The sequence below is a fragment of the Felis catus genome, chromosome D1, assembly GCF_018350175.1.
Source record: "Felis catus isolate Fca126 chromosome D1, F.catus_Fca126_mat1.0, whole genome shotgun sequence".
NCBI classification, from domain to species: Eukaryota; Metazoa; Chordata; class Mammalia; order Carnivora; family Felidae; genus Felis; species Felis catus.
In genome coordinates this window covers 77,491,998-77,514,639 of record NC_058377.1, presented here as the reverse complement: position 1 = coordinate 77,514,639, position 22,642 = coordinate 77,491,998, and the positions used below count along the sequence as shown (strand labels likewise).

General features: G+C 38.0%; 1 long non-coding RNA gene and 1 pseudogene across 1 annotated transcript in view; both read left to right on the top strand.

Annotated features, from left to right (window-relative positions):
* Positions 1-22,642, top strand: part of LOC123380543 — a 110,478-nt gene that overhangs the window by 4,796 nt on the left and 83,040 nt on the right. The window lies entirely within an intron of this gene.
* LOC123380542 lies at positions 3,942-5,705 on the top strand (annotated as a pseudogene).

Below are 22,642 nucleotides of genomic sequence, written 5' to 3'. Positions count from 1 at the left end.
CACAGCAAGCAGGTCCGTGGGCCAAGTGAAGTCAAGTGTGTTGCCAGAGTGGAAAACCAGGACTGTAATGACAAAATGGCTGAGATCATGGCTGGAAACAGGGTGCCAAGAAAAACAAGCAAGCAACAAGGAGGAGGAGTAACAAGGTTGGATCCAGGAGGTGGGGGACTTAGGGCAGACAAGTATAATTAAGCACGGTGATTAAGAATAGGGCTCTGTTATTCCTCTGCCTGGGATTCCAATTTGTAATCTCACGAGTGTGAGGCATTTGTGTGAGCTGGGACCTTGTTAAGCCTAGTTTTTCAAAAGTGATAGTGCTGGCTGACTCATAATCTTTGCCACTCAAGGGATGTTGGCACTGAAGAAATGCCAACTCTTCCCCTCCCCCGTTCCCTTTGCCTCACCCCTCCTGTGAGCGAAGGCTGAGCATATATAGGGATTGGAAAGCGTGACACAGAACATGGTAATGTGGATTGTCACTCCTTTACTTTATTTGGAAGAACAGAATAGCACCTGAAACATGGCGGTGGGTAGGCATATACTGAGAAGGGCATTTGGAAAACATGCTTGGTGAAAAGTCTGCGACATTGCATTCTTTTGTGATAATCCAGGAAAAGGAATAGGCGTGAACCTTCTCCTTCTGTGGAGAAGAAAGGAGTCTGGGGATGATTCCCTAGGCGGTAGGCAGTAGGGAGCTTTTGGGGGCAATTTAGGGTAGTTACTCAATGAAGCCAAGCTACAGTTCAGGGATATATGTGGCCTATGCTTGGATGAGCTAAAAGACAATCTGCTGTAAACGTCTGTTGTAAATGTCTGTTTGATGGGAAGGAAAAGGGTGAAGTAGGGTAATGGTAGTGCAGACGGAAAGAATGGAGGAAGACAAGATGTAGTGGTTTGAGGGGCGCCTGGGTGGCTCAGTCGATTAAGCGTCCAGCTTCGGCTCAGGTCATGATCTCGTGGTCCATGAGTTCGAGCCCCGCATCGGGCTCTGTGCTGACAGCTCAGAGGCTGGAGCTTGTTTCGGATTCTGTGTCTCCTTCTCTCTCTGACCCTCCCCGGTTCATGCTCTGTCTCTCTCTGTCTCAAAAATAAATAAATGTCAAAAAATTAAGAAAAAGAAAGATGTAGTGGTTTGAAGGTTGGACAAGTGGTGTTTATATATGAGCTTCTGTCTAACTTAGTTCTTCATGAGAAGGAACTTGTTGGTTATGTGTCTCAGCAAAATTGAGGAAGGTTAATTTGTCCTTCTAACTGTTCTATCTAGGGTCTCTGTCTTACCATCCCATTTTTTCTTTTTCTTTCAAAGTTTTCCCTGTGAGAAAGAATGAACAGATTCACACAAATTGGTAAAGGCATAATTTGTTAATAAGGCATAGTATATTCATAAAAGCTTTCTTTGGGGCCCTTGGCTGGCTCAGTAGGTAGAGCAAGCGACTCTTAAGCTCAAGCCCCATGTTGGGCATGGATCCTAGTTAAAATTAAAAAAAAAAAAGCTTATTTTGCTACAAAAGGCACTGCATCTAAAATGCTTAGCACAATGTCTGGCTCATGGTAAACCTCCAGTATATTAGCTATTACTACTAGTAATAGTTAGAACAGCAATAATGGTCCTTATAGTATAATCATTATTATTGCCTTTTATGTGAAAATGATTTTAGCCTGGCAGGAAAAGTGATTATTCTCCAAGCTAGCATCATTCTAGGGAGCTCTGATAGATAGCTAATTAATGGCAGAGGCAACCATTAAAATGATAGATATAAAGACAAGGTACCACCAGGTCTAAGAGAACATACTTTTTAAAGATCTGTCTTCTGATATCATTTTAAGAGGCCAAAAATTCATGAGAAGAAAAGTTAGGCTGAATTATGATATAATTCTCATTGTAGCTGTGTTATGGTGGTCTAATTTATTTTCCTCTTTTCTTGATGTCTAAATTTTTCTGATTTTTTTTTTTTTTTTGTAATTGAGTCATAAGTTGGATTCTGCCGGTTACCTTGGATTCTGCCCTGATACCTTCAGTAAGTTATTTATGCTTTCTAAACCTGAACTTAATAATTTAAAAATGGAAATAATAATATTCCCTCATAAAATTGTTTTGAGCAGCAGGTAAAGGGACGCCTATCAAGACCTTGAGCGTAGTAGCTGATACATCATAAGTGCTCAAGGTATTTTGTCACAATAAATCCTTAATGTTAGAAGTTAAGACTTATGACATAAAATAACAAATTATACAGTACAATTCAGCTAATTTATCTAATTTGTTCATTAAGGATTTATACATTTATTAATTTGTTTAACAAATATATATTAGGCATCTACTATGTGTGTTAGCATTGTTTTAGGTGCTGGGAACACAGAAGTGTCAAAAGCAGACAAAAACCCTCACCCTCATGATACTTAAAGTCCTAATAAATTTATTTTGTTGTAAGTACAAGAAGGTGGAAATAAACAAACACGAAGTGTACAAAACCAAGCCAGCGTGTGCTTCCATGGGAAATATACCTAGGTCTGAGGAGTTTCCTCAGATCTCATGATTTAGGTGTCCGCTTTAGCTGGTCAGCAGAGGATGATGTATGATATACAGGCTGGGAGGTTTTAAAACATGTGTCTGGGATGCTGACATATATCAACTGGGCTCAAAGTCCTTTAAAGATACTGAATGCTCCATGAATGAAATGGTTTCTAGGTAATTTAAAATCTTTGTGACTCTCTTTCTAAAATTCTATTTAAGTAATGTGTTATCACTGCAAGGAGAAAAGGGAAAAAAAAAAGACAATCAATGAACAGGAACAAAAGATAATGAATCAAAAGTGGCATGAATGAGTAAAAGGAGCTCAAATTGAAAGGAGCAAGACAGCTGCCAAGCCTGAGAAAGGGGGGAGGGGCAGCAAAGATTTACATTTATGAGGATTTTAAAAAAATGTATCAGACAAACTAATTAAAACTACACATTTTAATTGGAGTTAATTAGATTGGGTAGCTGAATGAAGGACGTGGTGGGGAAAACCCTGCACTCTTTTCTCTCCTATGAAACACACTAAAGGATGATGAAGCAGTGGCAGTTAATCAGGACAAAGCCCTCTCTGAATCTCAGAATGTCAGAACCCAAGGTTTTTATTTTTTTAATTTTTTTTTTTAATTTTTTTTTTTCAACGTTTATTTATTTTTGGGACAGAGAGAGACAGAGCATGAACGGGGGAGGGGCAGAGAGAGAGGGAGACACAGAATCGGAAACAGGCTCCAGGCTCTGAGCCATCAGCCCAGAGCCTGACGCGGGGCTCGAACTCACGGACTGTGAGATCATGACCTGGCTGAAGTCGGACACTTAACCGACTGCGCCACCCAGGCGCCCCAGAACCCAAGGTTTTTAAATCAACTGTCTAACACCTTCACTTGACAGATGGGGACTCCAAGAGCAGGGAAGAACCCAAGGTCACCCACGGTGCCAATCCGGGGAAGGACTTGTGCCCAATTTCCCAAATTAGAACTTTTCCTACCCTACACTATTGCAGCTGAAATGGGTGTGTGCCACTCCAGAAACAAACAGAAGAGATTTTCAAGTCAATGCCATTTAGAAACAAAGTTACCAGGTGTATCTGGAAATAACTGTTTTGACCAGGGAATCCACATAATCAAAATAGCAGTTGGGCATTCCTTGCCCTGGTGTGAACATGAAGTGGTTGCAAAGAAATGAGGGAAGGAGCAATGAAGCTGGCTTTTTTTAAACATTAATTTTTTTTTAAAAATCTCTACATCCAACGTGGGGCTCAGACTAACAACCCCAAGATCAGGAGTTGTGTGCTGTACCACCTGAGCTAGCCAGGCACCTCGTGAAGCTGGCTTTGATTGTAAAAGCTAACGTGAGATCCAGTTTGCTTATATCCCTAAGGTGACCTAAATATTTTCTTCTCTCTGTGCCCTGTGAAGGACCTTTTGTGCTGAATTGCATGACTGTTTAACAAAGTAATTTATTTTCTCTGTTTTGGTGTAAAGAAAAACTAATTATTTTGGCAGTGAAATATCCGTGAAATTCAATGGAAAGAAAGGAAGGTGTTTTTAATAAATGGCATTCAAACTACTAGATGTCCAATGGAAAAAGAAGTGAACATTGACACCTACCTCAGACTGTATACAAAAGTTAATATGAGATAGATCATAGATCTGAATGTGAGGGCTGAGGGAAAACATTGGACTGTGGTTTTGAAACATTGCAGGAAAACTTCGGAGGATGTCTTTGTGACCTTAGTGTAGGTGAAGATATTAAGCATTAAGCAGCAACAACAACAACAAAGAAATGATAAATTGGGCTTTATCAAAGTTAAAAACTACTCATCACAAAGCACCAGTAAAAGAGGGAGCAAATAGATGGGAGAGAAATATTCATAATATAATTCATAATACATGTATATTACATAATACATGACAAAGCTCTCATATCCTTAAAAAATATACAATTCTGATGGATCAGTGAGAAAAAGACATCATCCCTACACTTATAGCTGAATACTTGAATAGACACTTAAAAAAGAAGATATCCAAATGGCCCATAAGCATGTGAAGAAAACGTTTGATACCATTACTCACAAGAAAGTGCAAATTAAAACCACAATATCGGTTCAGTGGGATCCCAGCAGCAGCTGCAGCGGCTCTCGTCTTTTCTAACTGTCCTTGCTATCTCCCTTTCGCTTCCGGAAACATGGCCCCTGGTGTGGCAGCCTCTGATCGTGTCATCAGTCTTCGATGACATGAAGGTTCATAATTCCTCAACACCAGAGGAGGTGAAGAAGCGCAAGAAGGCGGTACTCTTCTGCCTGAGCGAGGACAAGAAGAACATCATCCTGGAGGAGGGCAAGGAGATCCTGGTGAGTGATGTGGGCCAGACCGTAGACGACCCCTATGCCACCTTTGTCAAGTTGCTGCCAGACAAGGACTGCCGCAATGCCCTCTGTGATGCCCCCTACCAGACCAAGGAGAGCAAGAAGGAGGACCTGGTGTTTATCTTCCGGGCACCTGAATGTGCACCCCTTAAGAGCAAAGTGATTTATGCCAGCTCCAAGGACGCCATCAAGAAGAAGCTGACAGGGATCAAGCGTGAATTACAAGCAAACTGCTATGAGGAGGTCAAGGACCAGTGCACCCTGGCCGAGAAACTGGGGGGCAGTGCCTCATCTCCTTTGTGAGCCCCTTCCAGCCCCCTGCCTGGAGCATCTGGCAGCCCCAGACCTGCCCGTGGGGGTTGCAGGCTGCCCCCTTCCTGCCAGACCGTAGGGGCTGGGGGGATCCCAACAGGGGGAGGGCAATCCCTTCACCCCAGTTGCCAAACAGTCACCTCACCCCCTGGACCTTCCTCCTTCCTCCATCCCTGACGGTTCTGGCCTTTCCAAACAGTTCTGATTCCTCTTGGGTTGAAGACAACCAAGTTTCCCCCAGGCACTCCAGTTTAGGGGGGGCTGTATTTTTTTTTTAACAATACCCCATTCCCCACCTGTTCCTCCCTTTTCCCATGCTGCCAACTTCTAAGTGCAATAGTGACTCTGTGCTTGTCAGTTTACTTCTGTGTATAAATGGAATGTTGTGGAGATGACTCCTCCTTGCACTGCTGGTTCACCTCCCTTTGCCCCTGGTCTTTGCCACTCATGGAGGCAGGACCAGTAAGGGACCTTCAATTAAAAAACAAAAACCACACACACACACACACACACACACACACACACACACACACAATATCACTGCACTTGAATCAGAATGGCAAACAATTAAAATTTTTTCAATGTTTATTTATTTTTGAGAGAGAGAGACAGAGCACGAGTGGCAGAGGAGCAGAGAGGGAGACACAGAATCCGAAGCAGGCTCCAGGCTCTGAGCTGTCAGCACAGGGCCAGACGTGGGGCTGGAACTCATGAACCATGAGATCCTGACCTGAGCCGAAGTTGGACACTTAACTGATTGAGCCACCCAGGTGCCCCACGAATGGTGAAAAGTGAAAAATGAAAAACAAAACAGAAACAAAAGCTAACGATACCAAATGTTGGGGCAAGTGAAACTCTTACGTATTGCTCTTGAAACTGTACAATAGCTCTAATATTTTGGAAAACTTTCTAATAAAGTTAAATGTGCACTCACCTAATAACCTAGCCATGCCACTCCTAGGTAAAAAGTAAAAAGCTGATGTGTTCATAAAAAGACTTGTACAAAATGTACACAGTAGCTTTAATTGTAACAATCCTAAGATGAAAACAACCTACATATTTAGCAACAAGAGAATGAATGGATAATGACAACAGGTTACTGTGAAGTAACAAAAAAGAAAAAACACAATGTGGTCAACTATCAGAAATGATTGTGAACAAAATAGGTCATACACAAGAGTCCATACTGTATGGTTATGTGTTTTGAATTTCAAGAACAAACAAAATTAATCTATGGTGATAGAAATTAGCATAGTGACTACTTCTGGATGATTTAGTAGTAGCCACATTGAGGGGAATAGGCAGGAGGGGACTTTCTAGAAGATGGACATGGTATAAATCTTGATCTGGGTAGTGGTCATGTGGTGTATATAAAGAGCAGCACAAGAGCAGGATGTAGAACAGGTTTTACATTAGACTGTATGTAAATTATACCTCAATTTAAAAAAAAATTGTAGGGAAATGATCAAATGGAAAATTTGAAATGGTGTAGCAGACCTCGGTAAACTTTTGGCACTTTTCCCCCCAGAGACTGATGTCTTTTCCCTCCTTGTTCTCTTCCTCTCCCCTCTTTCCCTACCTTCTCCTTCCCTCTCCCCTTCTCCTGCCCTTCCTTCTCCCCCTCTTTGTAAGCTGCTTATGTATAGGTGGGTTTTTTTTTTGTTTTCTTTTGTCTATTGGATGAACCTAATTGATAGGAAAAGGGTGACCCAAAAAGGGTCACCTTAGACAAGTTAACCATATATTGTCCAAAAAGCAAGACATTTCTGAGAATGTAAGGATGCTCTAAAACTAATTAGATATTTTAAAACTATTTGTTTATTACCCCCAAATTGTTCTTAATATGCTTAGACTATCTTCAAACTATTTTCAAAAATAAATTAAAAAATAAAAATAACAGATATTCCTAAAAGTTAAAGCAAATAAATAGATATCGCCCTATCCTTCATTATGTTGGCTGAGCAATAAAAAATAAGATAAGCATAACAATTATTCTTAGTATATTTTCACATACTTTAATCAGTTTCTTGGATGTACCTATCTTTAAGGTTGTGTCACTGATATTTTTCTGAAAAATGTATTTTAATATAGTCTTATTAAAGCTTTGATAAAAGCTTTGGGTTAATAAATTTGAAAGTGCTGACATCTTCAATTGACTTTCCTTTGGTGACTCATGTTTTTAACTGGAAAAAAAAATCTCTCCTGTGTACAGAGGTACTGGGTAGGCTCAGAGAAAATGGTTCTAGATGAAGTATATTCTCAATTTAAGTTTTGTTTGTATTGAAATGTGTAAGTAGTTCCACTCAAATATTTTCACTGTACTGTCTTTGTGTCTTTATTCATATTTCACCTTACATATTTTTACAAGACAAAATCATACAATTAGTTTTCTCTGTTTATGATTGTTTTTTGCAAGTTTAATCAAAATTAGATGTTTAGCACAGAAACCCTTCTCAGGTTTATTCCAATTTTGCACAGAATATAAATATATTGAATTGAAAATAAGAGCTCCATTAAAAGACTCTTCAAAAGCCAAGCTATATTAAAATGCCCTTATAGAATTTCAGAATACAGAATTATATTTGTACATATCTTTTGATTGCCACTAACCCCACTAGCTGGTGGTCTGGTGGATTTTTACACTTTGCATGCTGTGGCGCAGGAAAAGTGACTAATGTGTCCAGTAGCTGAGAGGTATCACAGAATCAAATAATTGTCCACTGGTACCTCAATCCAGAGGAGTTAGCTTTCCCTGGTGTTTTGAGTCTGAGGTTCCTTTGTTTTATGAACAGCTGTCCTTGAAATGGAGTTCCTGAGAAAGATCATGAAACCAGAGAGGGATTATCACTAGTCATATTTCAAATTTATCTTCCTACTATAGCGAGTATTCTGTTAATTGCCCATGTGGCTCATACACTGCCGGGAGAGACCATGGCAGAGATTGGGAGCAGTTAGTGGAGGGGAGTCTGCCAAATCCATTCTAGCATATTCTTATACAGTTATTAATAATGAAACTTCATACGAGATGAGAAACATGAAACAAAAACTAACCTGGATGGGAAGTCAAACACGTCAATGCAGACTGTTTTAGATACGGTAGGGTGTATGGTCACTGTAGCTTTGGGGCCTAGGTCAAGCTGGGAAGGTCATCACCTTTAGAGTTGCCTGGAAATACACAGAGCCAAGGAGGATAGATTAAAGCATGGCTAAGGGGAAGAATGAATTGAGTATCTTAGGGGGACTAGAACAGGCATCAAGCTGTAGAAGGGCTAGTGAAGCATGATAATAAACATTGTGGTCAGTACCAATTTAGGAAAAGGCTCAGGACATGTAGTGAAAAGTATGTGGCAAGGCATATGTGATTGGAAGCTAACTATGTGAACCCTAAGCACGAGGTAGGATATAATAAGTATTAACAATAACAATAACAAAATAACTTATTTATTGGGCCAGTTACTCTACTAGGCATCTAATCAATACAACTATCAGCAAGATTTGCATTAATATCTCCATGACACAGATGAGAAATATGGAAATAAAGGAGAGGTAAGGAATGATTAGAGGAAGAATGCAGGCGTTGAATCCCAGATCTGTTCTGCTCCAAAATACACATGCTTTCTACTATGACACTCTCATCTCCCTATTTGTGTTACATGGAACTAAACTGAAATTTTGCAACCTGAGCTGCCCATCCCACTATTGTTATCCATCCTCTCAAATTTGACCTTTACATTGACTCAGGCTTGGATTCAAAGCAGCTGAGTTACTTGAATATATAGGAGTCATGTTGGCTTACTCTTTTAGAATCCATGTCTGTTTCACACTTAACTCCATTCTGACATACTTGCTGTAATCTCTACTTCCTTGTAGAGTCTGGGATGTAGTTCAGGCCCTTGTTTCACCTGTGAGCTCCCTTATTTTGGATCCTGGACCAAAGAAATCTGGGGCCCCTTCTCAAACTTTGGCATTTAAAATTTTTGTTAAAAATAAACTGAAACCATGGGGTGCCTGGGGGCTCAGGCTAAGCATCCAACTCTTGGTTTTGGCTCAGGTCATGATCTCACAGTTCGTGGGTTCGAACCCCACATCAGGGTCTGTGCTGACAGTGCAGAGCTTGCTTGGGATTCTCTCTCTCCCTGTCTGTGTGCCCCTGCCCTTTCCCTGGTCTCTCTCTCTGTCTCTCTAAGAAAAAATAAATAAATAAAAAGAATCATAATTATTGAGCTCTGTACAGCCCCTTTAGGAAAATTCATTTTCCCCTCCAGTGACATAGAAAAAAGCACCATAAAAAGAAGACAGAAGATGGGGCACCCATGTGGCTCAGTCGGTTAAGCGGCTAACTCTTGATTTCTGCTCAGGTCATCATCTCACGGTTCGTGACATGGAGCCCGGTGCTGGGCTCCACACTGACAGTGCAGAGCTTGCTTGGGATTCTCTCCCTGCCCCTACACTGCTTGTGTGCTCTCTCTCCCCCCCTCTCAAAATAAATAATAAACATTAAAAAAAAAGGAAAAAAGAAGAATTCTTAACCTATTCATGGTTTTAGACCTGAATTTAGCTTTGTCCTGCTCTTAAAACATCTGATCTCACTTCATTGCTACGTCTCCTATTTCTTGTTTTATCTTTGTTGGGACTTGGCATTATTTTCCTGGGTTTTCTCTTGACCATATTAGTTTATTTTCTCCTTAAAGCCTCTTTAAATTGGTACCTCCCTCTGAGTAGCACATTCACAAAATTTGCTTCAGTGTCCAAGATGAGATAATCCCCGAGTAAATGCAACCTGATTCAAAACTGATAGCTCTAATTGAGAGGCTATGTATAATTGTTTGACAATAACACTAAGAGAATTAAAAATCAAATACTGCTGTGGCCTCAAATAGCTTCAACCCAGTGATATCTGCCTGTATCTAATGTCCTGATAAAATTTGCTTGTAAAAAGCAAGTAGAGGGTTAAAGCTTGGGCCTTATCTATATCCACATAAAGAAAATTAATGAAACTATAAACTTTTAGGGCCGATGACCTGGCAGACTGCAGATAGAAGTCAGTCTTCTCAAGAAACAAGGGATGATGTTATGAAAAAAACATCTGGTAGAGTCTTTAAAAGTCTGCACACTGTTTAAGGTTCTCATTAACTATAGGACAAGCATCTTCTCTTTCAGAAGTTTAAGCAGGAACAACCACCATGATGGACTTCAGGGGCCTGTGTGGTGGCCTAGCTGAGAGATGGGCAGCAGGAAAAGCCTGAATCTGTCAGTTTGGGGACCTCATGGGCCCTTGCCCTAGGAAGAGATGCAAACTGTCCATGTGAACAATAGCCATCTCTCTGCTTGTAGGGTAAAAGCCACTGCATTTTTATCTCATCACTTGTGATTTTTCTCTTTTTACAATGTATTAATCGTTTCATTTGTTGCTTACTCTCTTTATCACATAATAATTGTTCAACCTTGGACAAGAGTTGCAATCTCTTTGAGCCTGTATTTGAAGGTATAAAATCAGAGGATTGTATTAATCAGGTTTTCTCAACCTTGGCGTTACTGACATTTGGGGCTGGATAATTCTTTGTTGCGAGGAGGGGGCAGTCCTGTGTGTTGTAGATGTTTAGCAGCATCTTTAGCCTCTACTCAGTAGATGCCAGTAGGCTGCCCCCTCCTCAGGTATGACAACCAGAAATGTTTGCAGGCACTGCATACATTCCTGAGGTCACAACTGCTGCTGGTTTTGAACCACCGTTCTCAAAGGTCTCTAACTTCCCTTCTACTTTGTATATTCTGTCATATATATTCTATTGCTTGGAAATACATTCTTACCTTTTCACTAGATAAAATCATGAGGATGAGGGGCACAGTGATCTAAGCTCAGAATTAATAATTCATGCTTTTTGGGAAATCTGGCTTTGGGCATTTGTTTCTTCTTCATATAAAGTTTATTTTCTCATTTACAAAGTAGTGTACTGTTGTTCGCTATTATATTAAACAACAGAAAAGTATCATGAAGAAAAATGTCAATTTATCTAAATAACTAAGGAAATAAATAACTAAGTAACTAGATAACTAAATAACTAAGTTATCTAAATAACTAAGGAAAGTCACATCAATATTCTGGCATTTTTTGTAGGATTTTTTGACCTAAATTCTTCAATAAAGATCTACAATCATATTTAGTGGAATTTTGAACCTGTTGGTAAACTTGCCTGAGAAATGGGGAATTTTTGTGCAGTGTCACAGCATTATTCCCATAGAACAGGATAATAATTTCAAATGAGAATTGTTAAAAAATTTGTATTTATTCACTTTCAGAGAGAGAGAGGCAGAGAGGGGGAGAGAAGGAGAACCCAAAGCAGGCTCCATTGTGTCAGTGCCAAGCCCAATGTCCATGACCCGTGAGATCATGACCTGAACCAAAATCTAGAGGTGGATGCTTAACGAATTGAGTTACCCAGGCACCTCTAAAATGAGAATGTTTACTTTTAAGCTTCATTTTAGTGTTATTGTGAAAAGAATTCTAAATACGTCTTGTGGGTTCAGTGCTGTGTTAGGCTTAGTTACTCACTGGCATTGGCACTATGCTGATGATTTATTAGAGTCCCATAGGAACATCTTTCAGGATTTTTTTACTCTGTGAATTTTTTATTCTGGGTTTCCTATTTTGCCTTCCTATTTGCCCGAGTTAAGTGAGTGACACATTCTTAGTTCTTTTATATTTGAGAATGTCTTTTTTTCTGTTATTAATGTGTAAGAGATAAATTGGCTGACTGTAGTCTCTAAAGTTTATATCGTTTCCCTTCTCAAATTCTCTGTAAATTACTTCATTGTTTTCTGACATTAAACATCTTAAGATGGGATCTGAGGAGGCATAGTTCTTGTTTTTTTGTACATTAACTGTTTTTGTTTTGTTTTGTTTTGTTTGTTTTTGTTTTTGTTTTTGTTTTGCACAGATACTTGGTGGATTTTTTTCCTTATTCATCTAGTTCAAAGATTTTTCTGGGATATATCTAATGAGGCATTGTGCCTTATTCATTTTCTTGCAATATATTGAGTTCTCTATACATAGATTCTGCTTTGTTCAGTTGTGAATGGAATTTTAGACTTTTTTTGTGTCATCTTCTTGGATTTCTCTCTTAATAGCATTATTCTAATGACCTAGCCTATAGGATGGAGGTGGGAGGTGAGGGAAGAATTAGAGTGACCATACATGCCAATTTTTCCAGGTCAGTCCTGGTTTCTGTTGGTTGTCCTGGTGTAAATATTAATTAAAATATTAATAAGCTCTCTCAAAAGTGTCCAGTTTGAACTGTTCATTCCATTGGCTGCTCACCCCAGGATGGTTATTACTCTATAGTCCATGGGTGGTGAAGCTCTGTCCTTCCTGCTCCATTACAGTAACAGGGAAGGAAATGGTCTACCCAGGGCAAAGTGGGGACACACCGTTGGCGTTCTTGGAGGAGAGAAAGCGGATAGCAATCCCTGGCCTTCTTGCATTCTGAGCCATTCTTTCCCCTGGTGAACATGTCTGTGATACATTACCTTCTCTCACATCTAGAGCTATCGTACACAGAATGACTGAAAATAAAAGGTAGAAAAAGGCAGAACAGGCAAATAGCAGCTAAATGAAAGTTTGGTATACTTATAAAGTCAGACCAAAAAAAAAAAAAAAACCAAAACAAAACAAAACAAACAAACAAACAAAAAACGGAGACAAAAACAAATTACCAAAAAATGCCAAGCATCAGTGAAAGTTACTGTATACTGATAATGATCAAGAGTATCTAAAGCTCCTGAATACCTATGCAGTTAACAATATAATGTCAAAATACACATAGTTCTAATATAGGTAATAATGGGAAGATATAGATAAAATATCCATGGTAGGTGAAAGATTTTAACAACTCCTCAAAAAATGAAACATCGAGATGACAAGATAAAAATTAATCAGCTCAATATAAAATATGCCTATATAGTTTTACACCAATAAACATAGAATACTCATTCTCTTTAACGCACCTGCCACTGTCAAAAACATTAAATTTACACAGATGTTTTAGATGAGCTGCCCTGGAAACAGCAGGTGAGGTGGAGAGTTGCATGCAGAGTGTTTATCGGGATATACACACTCTAAGGGACTTGCCCGTACACAGGTGATAGTGGCAGATTAGGAAACTGACCTACAGTGAAGTTGCAAGTGAACCTTAAGCAACGCTTACAGAAACTCTGGGTTGGGGAGGACCTTCAGAGATAAGGGGACTCTGTATTCCACTGGCTGCAAGTTGCACCAGGGAAGAGTTATAACCTTGAGAGAGACATTTCCTTGCATCTCAAAGTGATTTCCATTGAGAGACATGCTGGAAGTCATAGGCGGCTGATATTCCCAGCAGCTGGGGAATATGTGAGTCAGCCCTGAAGAGCCCAGTTTATCAAAGCATCGCGGCTTCCATTATACTAGATCACAAAGAAAGCCTCAACACATTCAAAAGAATGAGTGTGGTACAGACTGTATTCTCTGGTAACAAGACACGAATGCATTAGAATTAGAAATCAGTAACCAAAAAATAGCTTAAAATCCCATATGCTTTGAAACTTAAAACCAGACAAAACAAACTATGAAATTATCATCTGGTTAGAGAGGAAGCCATGAAGATAAAATGATGAAATACTTAGAATTCAATGGCAATAAAAACACCACATGTGGAAATTTGTGAGATGAATGTGAAGTAGTACTTGATAAAAAAAATTTTAAAGCTTTGACTATGTTTATGAGGAAACAGCAATGATTTAAAACAAGTGAGCAACAAAAGAAGCTAAAAAATTGGAATAAACACAAAGAATCAGGAAAAAAAGAAATAGTAAAGTTAAGGACAAGAGTAAAAATAAGGAGGGGGATTAAAAGAGGTAAAATTAATAAAACAAAAGCACAGTTTTTGGAAAAGTCTAAAAAGATTGGTAAACCTTTGGTAAGACTGAGGGGGAAAAAGGAGAAGGACAGGAGGAGATTTAAAAAAAAAGAATGACAAAAGGGGAGATAATTACATCTATGTGAAGAGATTTATTATTGTAAAAGAATATTACAAAGTATTAGTACATTTGAAAGATGAAATTGACAATGAAAAAATAAAATGGAATAATGGACATAAGAAGAAATAGAAAAGGGAACAGTAACAGTGCAGATGAAATTATAACATCTTTCTCCCAAAAACCACACACAGATGTTATTAGGGAGCTAATATTTATCTAATACAAGTTGTGCTAGAAAATTTTTTTAAAAATAGGAAAATTATCTAATTCATTTTATGAGGCTAATACAGTCTTGATTCTAGAATTGAATAAGGGACAAAATGAGGAAAAGAAGAGAATAATTTCACTCATAAACATATCTGAAAATATCCTAAACAAAATAATGCAAGACCAAACCAAGTAGGCTAAAGTGAATAATATTTACAAAAATAAGTATATGAAGATGGCTCAGCTTAGAAGATCTATCAAGATCAAAACATGGAGGGGCGCCTGGGTGGCGCAGTCGGTTAAGCATCCGACTTCAGCCAGGTCACGATCTCGCGGTCCGTGAGTTCGAGCCCCGCGTCAGGCTCTGGGATGATGGCTTGGAGCCTGGAGTCTGTTTCCGATTCTGTGTCTCCCTCTCTCTCTGCCCCTCCCCCGTTCATGCTCTGTCTCTCTCTGTCCCAAAAAATAAATAAAAACGTTGAAAAAAAATAAATAAAAAAAAAGATCAAAACATGGAAAACAAAAACATTAAGTCAATGGAAAAAACAGTAAGAAAAAATCTGAGAAATCTAGGTGGGAAAGAGTTCCTAAACTTAATTTGAAAAATACTAGCCACAGGAGAAAAACCTGTGATGGATTTTATTATAATTTGTCATATGAATATACTTAAGGAGAACAATTCAAATAACCATGCCAGATTCAGAAAAGTATTTGAAAAAGCTGTCCACTTATTTATGATGAAAGAATTCTCAGGAAACTAAGATGCTGAAGATACATATTCCCTTTGAAGTTAAGACAGTGATTCCTCTGTCACTTCAACTGTCTGTCCACATACTGGAGATTCTGACAAATGCACATACTATAATTAAGAAAAATGTATTTAAAAAAATTAGAATTGCCATTATTTGCAGATGATTTAATTTTCCATAGAAAATACAATAAAACCAATAATAATCTGCAAAAACCAATATGAACATTTGGAAAGTTGTGGAATACAATGTGCCACAAAATTAATGCCACTTCTCAATATCAAAAAGAGTGAAATAAAATAAGAGAGAGAAAGATGTTGTTTGATAAATTAAAAAAATATTGTTTAGGAATTAACCTATTTAGAGATGCATATAAGCTATAGTGCAGAAAAAAAAAAAGAAAAAAAACCCTCTAACAGTGCATAAAAGAACATCTGAAGACCATATTTGTAGCTGGGACAGTTTAACATGTGAAGATATTAATCATCCTTTCATCTTTAAATTCAATTTTGATTCTAATCAAATAGAAAATTTTAAGTAATTCAAAATTTAAATGGAAAAGTAAATATTCTCAAATATATCAGGTAATTTTGAAAATAAGACTTACCAGATAGTAAGACAGTACAAAGTCATCATAATTTAAAAACTGAGGTCCTGTTAATGGAATACAGATTTCAGTGGAACAGAGCAGAGAGCCCAGAAACAGATCTTTGCAGATATGGGAACTTGGTGTATGGTAGGAGTGGCATCAGAAATTGGTGTGGAATAAATTATATTCATTGTATGGATAATTATATAAAATACATACATATATCAATGTTTACTTGGTTATATAAGTATATAAATACATTATTATATTTAATATATTTACATCATTAATATCATTAATACCTTATTAGTAACACATTAATTGTATCATAAGATATTATTTATATGAAGTTATTATGTGTTTATATATAAATTACATATAATTAATAATTATTAATATATTAATATAATGTATAATTATATGCAATATATGTTCCATGGTTATATAGTTATATAATTATATAGAGTGGGAAGGACTTCTACCATACATCCAGTAAAGTCAAGTTTGTGCACATGACTTACTTTAGTCAACAAAATGCAACAACTGTCAACATTTCAATTAGAGACAGGTCAAGGAGAAGATCATGGACATGTAGCATGTTGGGAAATAAATCTTTATTGTAGGCAAGTTAATGGAGTCATTTGTTACCGCAGCATAATCTAATCCATACCGATATAATACGTTAAATATGACATATGCCTATGATGGACTATGATGTATACTTCAGAAGCAATAAACTACATTTACAAATGTAAATGTACATTTACTATAAAAAAGAGCAGTTGATCTAAGCTCCATAACAATGAGTTGAAGGTAGACGTGTGAAACCATGAGATGGTACAAGCATGAAACTATGAGATCTATGGAAAACATAATTTGTTTAAATTAAAAACTACACACAAACAGTAACACTTTTTTTGGTAAAGCTGTTTTTTTTGGCAGATGTGCCAGAAGCAGAGAATGTGGAAGAACTAGTGTTTGAAGAGATAATAGTTGAGAAATAAAGTGTGTGTGTGTGTGTGTGTGTGTGTATATACACACACATTATATATATGTATATATACACAAACACAGGTATACATATACATATTTATATATTTTCAATTTGAGAATCATATTGGGAAAATATCATATTGAGTTTTTAGGAGGATGAAAAAAATTCACTTTAGTGAATTTCACTGCATAGTGAAACTTCAGAAACCAAAAATAATGAGAAAATAACAATATTTTTACGAAGTAGGAAAGGGAAGTCCAATTACCTACTAAATAATAAAATTTTATTTTCTTCAATAAAAGTTGATGCCAGGAGATAGTGAAATATTATATTTGTAAATTCTTCTTCAGGCATGTAATTTAGTGGCTACCTTTTAAAATCAATAAAATTGGAAAAAGGAAACGTAAGTGGATTTTTTTCATCATGAACATATATTCCAGTCCTCACCATTTCTCACTACTTAATTACTTGACTTAATCAATTAGTTGCCCATATCTGCTGTCTCACTTCCTTACACTTTCTCTTTTGCTCATTATGCTCAGTAATATGGCCTCCCAGCTGTTTCTGGTACATATGAAAGTTGAACTCATCTTAGCTCTTTCCTCCATGGTTGGAATATTCTCCTGTCTTGCAGTATCCATCTGAATTTATTTCTGATCTCATCATTCAGTTTTCAGCTTCCACCCTCAGAAATGTAGTCTTTGTTCACCCTAACTGGAGTAGCCAGCCAATGTTCTTTCAATTACATGACTTGTCTATTTTTCCATTTAAACACCACAAGAGAAGGCATTTAGTCTATCTGTTCATGGCTATATCTGTAAAATATAGAATAAAGCTTGAGACATAGTAAGCACTCCATAGTTATTTACCTAAATTAGTGAATAACTTAGCAAAATGCTGTAGCAAATCTGGGAGTAATAATAACTTGATTTCTATTTTTTTAAGTTTATTTATTTATTTTGAGAGAGAGACACGAGCAAGGAAGAGGCAGAGAGACAAGAGAAAGAATCCCAAGCTGGCTCCACACTGTCAGTGCAGAGCTTGACTGCTCTGGGTGGGGGTGGGGGGTGGGGGTGGGGGTGTGCGGTTGATTTCATGAACCTTGAGATCATGACCTGAGCCCAAATCACGAGTCAGATGCTTAACCGACTAAGCCACCCAGTGCCCCAACTTGATTTCTAATATACAAAGAACTTCACATTTATTATCTTATTTAGTCCTTGTGACAATTCTTATGAAAAAGAGGAAACAGAATAAAATGAACAAAGGCCATCCTGGTTGGCAGAGTAATTAATTATCCCCATTTTCCTGAGGAGGAAACCAAGAGTTAAAGTAGTCAAATGATTTACTAAGATCACAAACTGCTAGTGATGAGGCTTGTGGTAGGCAAAATAATGTCCCTTCTCCCCATGTCCATTTCTGATTCCTGGAAGCTGTGAAAATATTACCTTACATGGAAACAGGGACCTTGCAAATGCAATTAAGTTAAAGACCTTGAGATGGAGTGATTATACTGGATGATCTGCGCGGGCTCTATCTAATTTTATGAATCCTTAAAAGGATTTTAGTGTCTGAGTTCAGGGTCAGAGGGAATGTGACTGTGGAAAAATGATTGAAGAGATTCAAAATTGCTGACTTTGAGGCTGGAGGAAGGGAACCCCAAGACAAAAAAATGGAGGCAGCCTCTAGAAATTGGAAAAATCAAGGAAATATGATTTTCTCCCAGTAAGACCTGGGTCAGACTTGTAATCTACAGAATTTTAAGATAAATTTGTTCTTTTAAGCCACTAAATTCCTGTTAGTTTATTACATGGTAAGAAAAAGTGAATATAGGGCTGAAATTAGAACTCAGATCAGCTGACTCCTTATGTGGTGCTCATTCCACTACACTACATCTCATCTTTAGAAATTCACCATTCCCCTAACTCAATGGCAAACAGAATAAGTACTGAGTGAACGAACAGTGCTGTGACAGGGAAATGTCTCCTAGCTTGGAGATATTGTAGTACACATATATAAAGTGTATGTGACAGATTCTTTAATTAGCAAGCTATTTTTTTTTATTTCAAAAAAAGATAACAACATCATGAAACAGGGCTATATAGAGCAATGAAGGAGGAGTCAGAAATCTGAGCAGTGTATTTTGAGTAGATTTTATTTGAATCCATTTATCATTCTCATTATGTTCATCACAATGAGAAAAGAGCTCTGTTGTTATTATAATCTATGTCATTGTAATGTAATATACAGCATTGTTCTGAAAAGCAGAGCCAAATAGCACCTTCTTTTTTTCTTTTTAGCAGGCTTTTTCTTTCTTTTTTTTTTTTTCTTTCATTTTCATGCAGGTTTGGGAGATAGGCTAGGCCAATAAGGAAAAGGAGAAAGAAGAAAGAGAACTAAATGGATGAAGGAAAGGCCAGAAAGGGTCAAAGCTGAAAGGGCGGGCCTACACCGGCCGACTCCATCTTGTTCTGTGTCCTTCACCTTGACCACACCTCCTCCCCTTGAGTAACCCCCCCCTCACCTGCCTAACAGGACTGGGACCCTTCCCCAGGACCCCTCCCCAGCCAATCGGCTGAGGCCATAGCCATTACCTCACCAACTGCCTCTAGGCCCCAATAAAACCTTTGTCCTTTTGAAACTCGCTCTCTCCCCCTGGTATCTCACCCCTGCGTCCGTGCAGGTAGGGGATTGAGCTGGAGCTAGCTCGAATAAAGGCTCTTTGCTTTTGCATCGGACTTGGCTCCCTAGCGGTCTTTGGGGATCACGAATTCTGGGCATAACAAAAGCAATGTGAAACCAAAGCATACACTGATGAAATATGCATATGTGTTTGGGATACTGTTGGATGGGCTGGAGCTGGTTTGTTGCTTACCACATTCCTGAAACGAAGCAGTTAACATGGTCTTAGGAGATATTTTTGAAAGTAAATTTATTAATTTGAAAACTCCTAAGAAGATAAGTAAATTAAATCATATTTAGTTGTGTGACATTGTTTAAGCTAATGGAAGAAAAGACTAGAAAAGCATTTAGTAAAAATATAACTATTAGTCAATAAAAGAAATGTTTAGATCCTTGAAATAGAGTCTATTACAGAAAAAATCCTGACATGACTAGTCCTTTTAGAATGACAGGTAACTTGACTGTCAAGTGGTCAAGTAAAGAAGTTTATTTAGTGTGATTGATACATTTGAATACATATGCATACCACCGTCCTGAATAGGAGGTATGATGGTAGCGTTTACATTGGAAGTTATTTTTTAAATTATTTAAAATATTCAGAGTAAATAATGTAGGTTATGTGCATACAAGTTAACTCCAGTGTACATTTTAGTGGTTGTTAAGATTTGAAAAACCCACTGAAAATGTGTTAATGGGTGTCTGTAGTGCCTTTATCACACATATACACTCTCAAGTATGATGTTTTTAGTATATAGCAATAGCATTATGAAGGTCTATATAAGAAGGCTTTGCTAGCATAATCAGCATTAGAAATATCTTTTTATTAATTGTTTATTTATTTTGAGTGAAAGAGAGAGAGAGAGAGAGAGAGAAAGAATGTGAGCGGGGGAGGGGCAGAGAGCAAGGGGGAAAGAATCCCAAGGAGGCTTCATGCTCAGCTCAGAGCCTGAAGCGGGGCTCTATCATGGTATCATGACCTGAGCTGAAATCAAGGGTCAGATGCTTAACCAGCTGAGCCACCCAGGCATCCCAGAAATAAATGGTGTCAAAATTGAGTAATGATAACAATGACATGTTTGGGCAAATTGGGTGGATTTGTATATTGATAATAAAACCAGATTAAATATTTTCTTACTTTTGATAAATCAAGTGATAGACCATATTTCTTTAAACATTTTTTTTTCAACGTTTGTTTATTTTTGGGACAGAGAGAGACAGAGCATGAACGGGGGAGGGGCAGAGAGAGAGGGAGACACAGAATCGGAAACAGGCTCCAGGCTCTGAGCCATCAGCCCAGAGCCTGACGCGGGGCTCGAACTCCCGGACCGCGAGATCGTGACCTGGCTGAAGTCGGACGCTTAACCGACTGCGCCACCCAGGCGCCCCAGATAGACCATATTTCATGTAGTCACTCAGCAAATGCCAGGAATCTTCTATGAATTATTTATCGTGAGTCTGGCACTATGTTGAACTCTAAGATTACAGAGATGAATAAACCATAGATGTCACACTTACAGAACTCATTGTCCAATAAAGCAAATATTTTGGGAAAAAATATCACAGATACTCTGCTGTAACTTGACAAGGGGATTCCCTCAAACATCAACTCTTATGAAAAATAAAGTAAGATTCTTGTAAAATTCCTGAACTCAGTCTGCACAGAGATAGCCTTCCTAAAATCCAAGGGTTGAGCCTATATTTTTCCATCACAGGTGTAATTTGAAGGAAACTAGGGCTGCTTGTCTGTTCCAGCTTCAACAAGGATAGAGAAAATTATGGTGTTAAGGCTTTCCTGGACCTCGTCACTGATTCTACTTATAAATCATGGGAAGTTGGACCCAAAAAACACTAGAAGGTAGGATATCCACTGTCTACCCCAGCAATGCTTCACAAGATGTGATGGCCTGCAATGTCCCTTTCCCCATGTGAATATGAAAAGTTAGCTCACCTTCTGTCCACTATAAAAACAGGATAGGTGAAGTAGCTAATTACCAACTGAGTAATACCAAATTTCTCATTATTGTGGGGACATATATATTGAATTATAATTTACATATAAAGTACTGCAATAGGAAATACAGTCTTAAGTAAGAGCACAAGTCCATAGAGGAGAGACTCTCTAACTCTGTCCAGAGGAATAGAATTGTACAGAAAGGGTCTGTATTTGAGTGCAGACTTGATACATGAGTAGGTGGTCAGCAGGCAGAAGATGGAAGGATGCAGAAAGGAAAGCTTGTCCCAGGCAAAAAGAACATCCTACAAAAGCAATGATGGGCTGGAGCACAGACCGCCAGGAGACGTGTTTATTTATGTGTTTTGGAGTAGAAGGGCTAGTTAAAGCAGTAAAGGCAGGTGTAAGTTTAGAAGGATACTATGTACTGACACTAGTCTCTGTCCATAGAGAGCAACACATCACTCTGTGCAGTTTGGAGTGGGGAGGTTGGGAGGAAAGACTAACAACATGTATTCCAGGGCAAAGATGTAAGAACCTGGATTAAGCTGGATGTACTGCATATTGTAATAGAGTTGCTAGACTTAAAAACATCAAACAAAACTCTCCAAAACAAAAACAAGAGTTCGGTTAAAGTCAACTTTCAGGTAAACAATGAATAATCTTTAGTATGGATATGTCGCAGGCAACATTTGGGATATACTTACACTAAAAATGTGTTGTTTACATGATATTCAGTTTTAACTGAGTATCCTGTATATGTTTTCTAGTAACCCTAATATTGAAGAAAAGAAGAAAAGAGTTTATAAAATGTCTCTTTGGTCTAACTTTACCTCTGAAAGCAGCAACTTCTTTCAAAACAATAGAAATGTACGCAATGCAAACTAAGTTGCATTAAACTACCCTGTGCCGTTTGAATGTGATTAATTCTGGTGTATTTCAAGCAATGCCCCTTCCTTTGAAAACTTTGGGAGCTCTTTCATTGACCAAAATGCATAATTCCCATTCTTCTTTAAAGTACTCTCTCTCTCTCTCTCTCTCTCTCTCTCTCTCTCTCTGCCTAATTGCAAACAAAAACATTTACTGAGAATAGATTACAGGGAAAGCACAGTAGTGCCAACATCATTGACAATGCCCTTAATGCCATAAAAGTAATAGTTATGTCTGTGGGCTAAAATCCCTTTTCACTTTGAGTATTTTTTAGGGGGACTGTACAGCCCCACTCCCCCTAAATAGGAATTATTATTTCTATGTGTAGAAGTCTATAGTCAT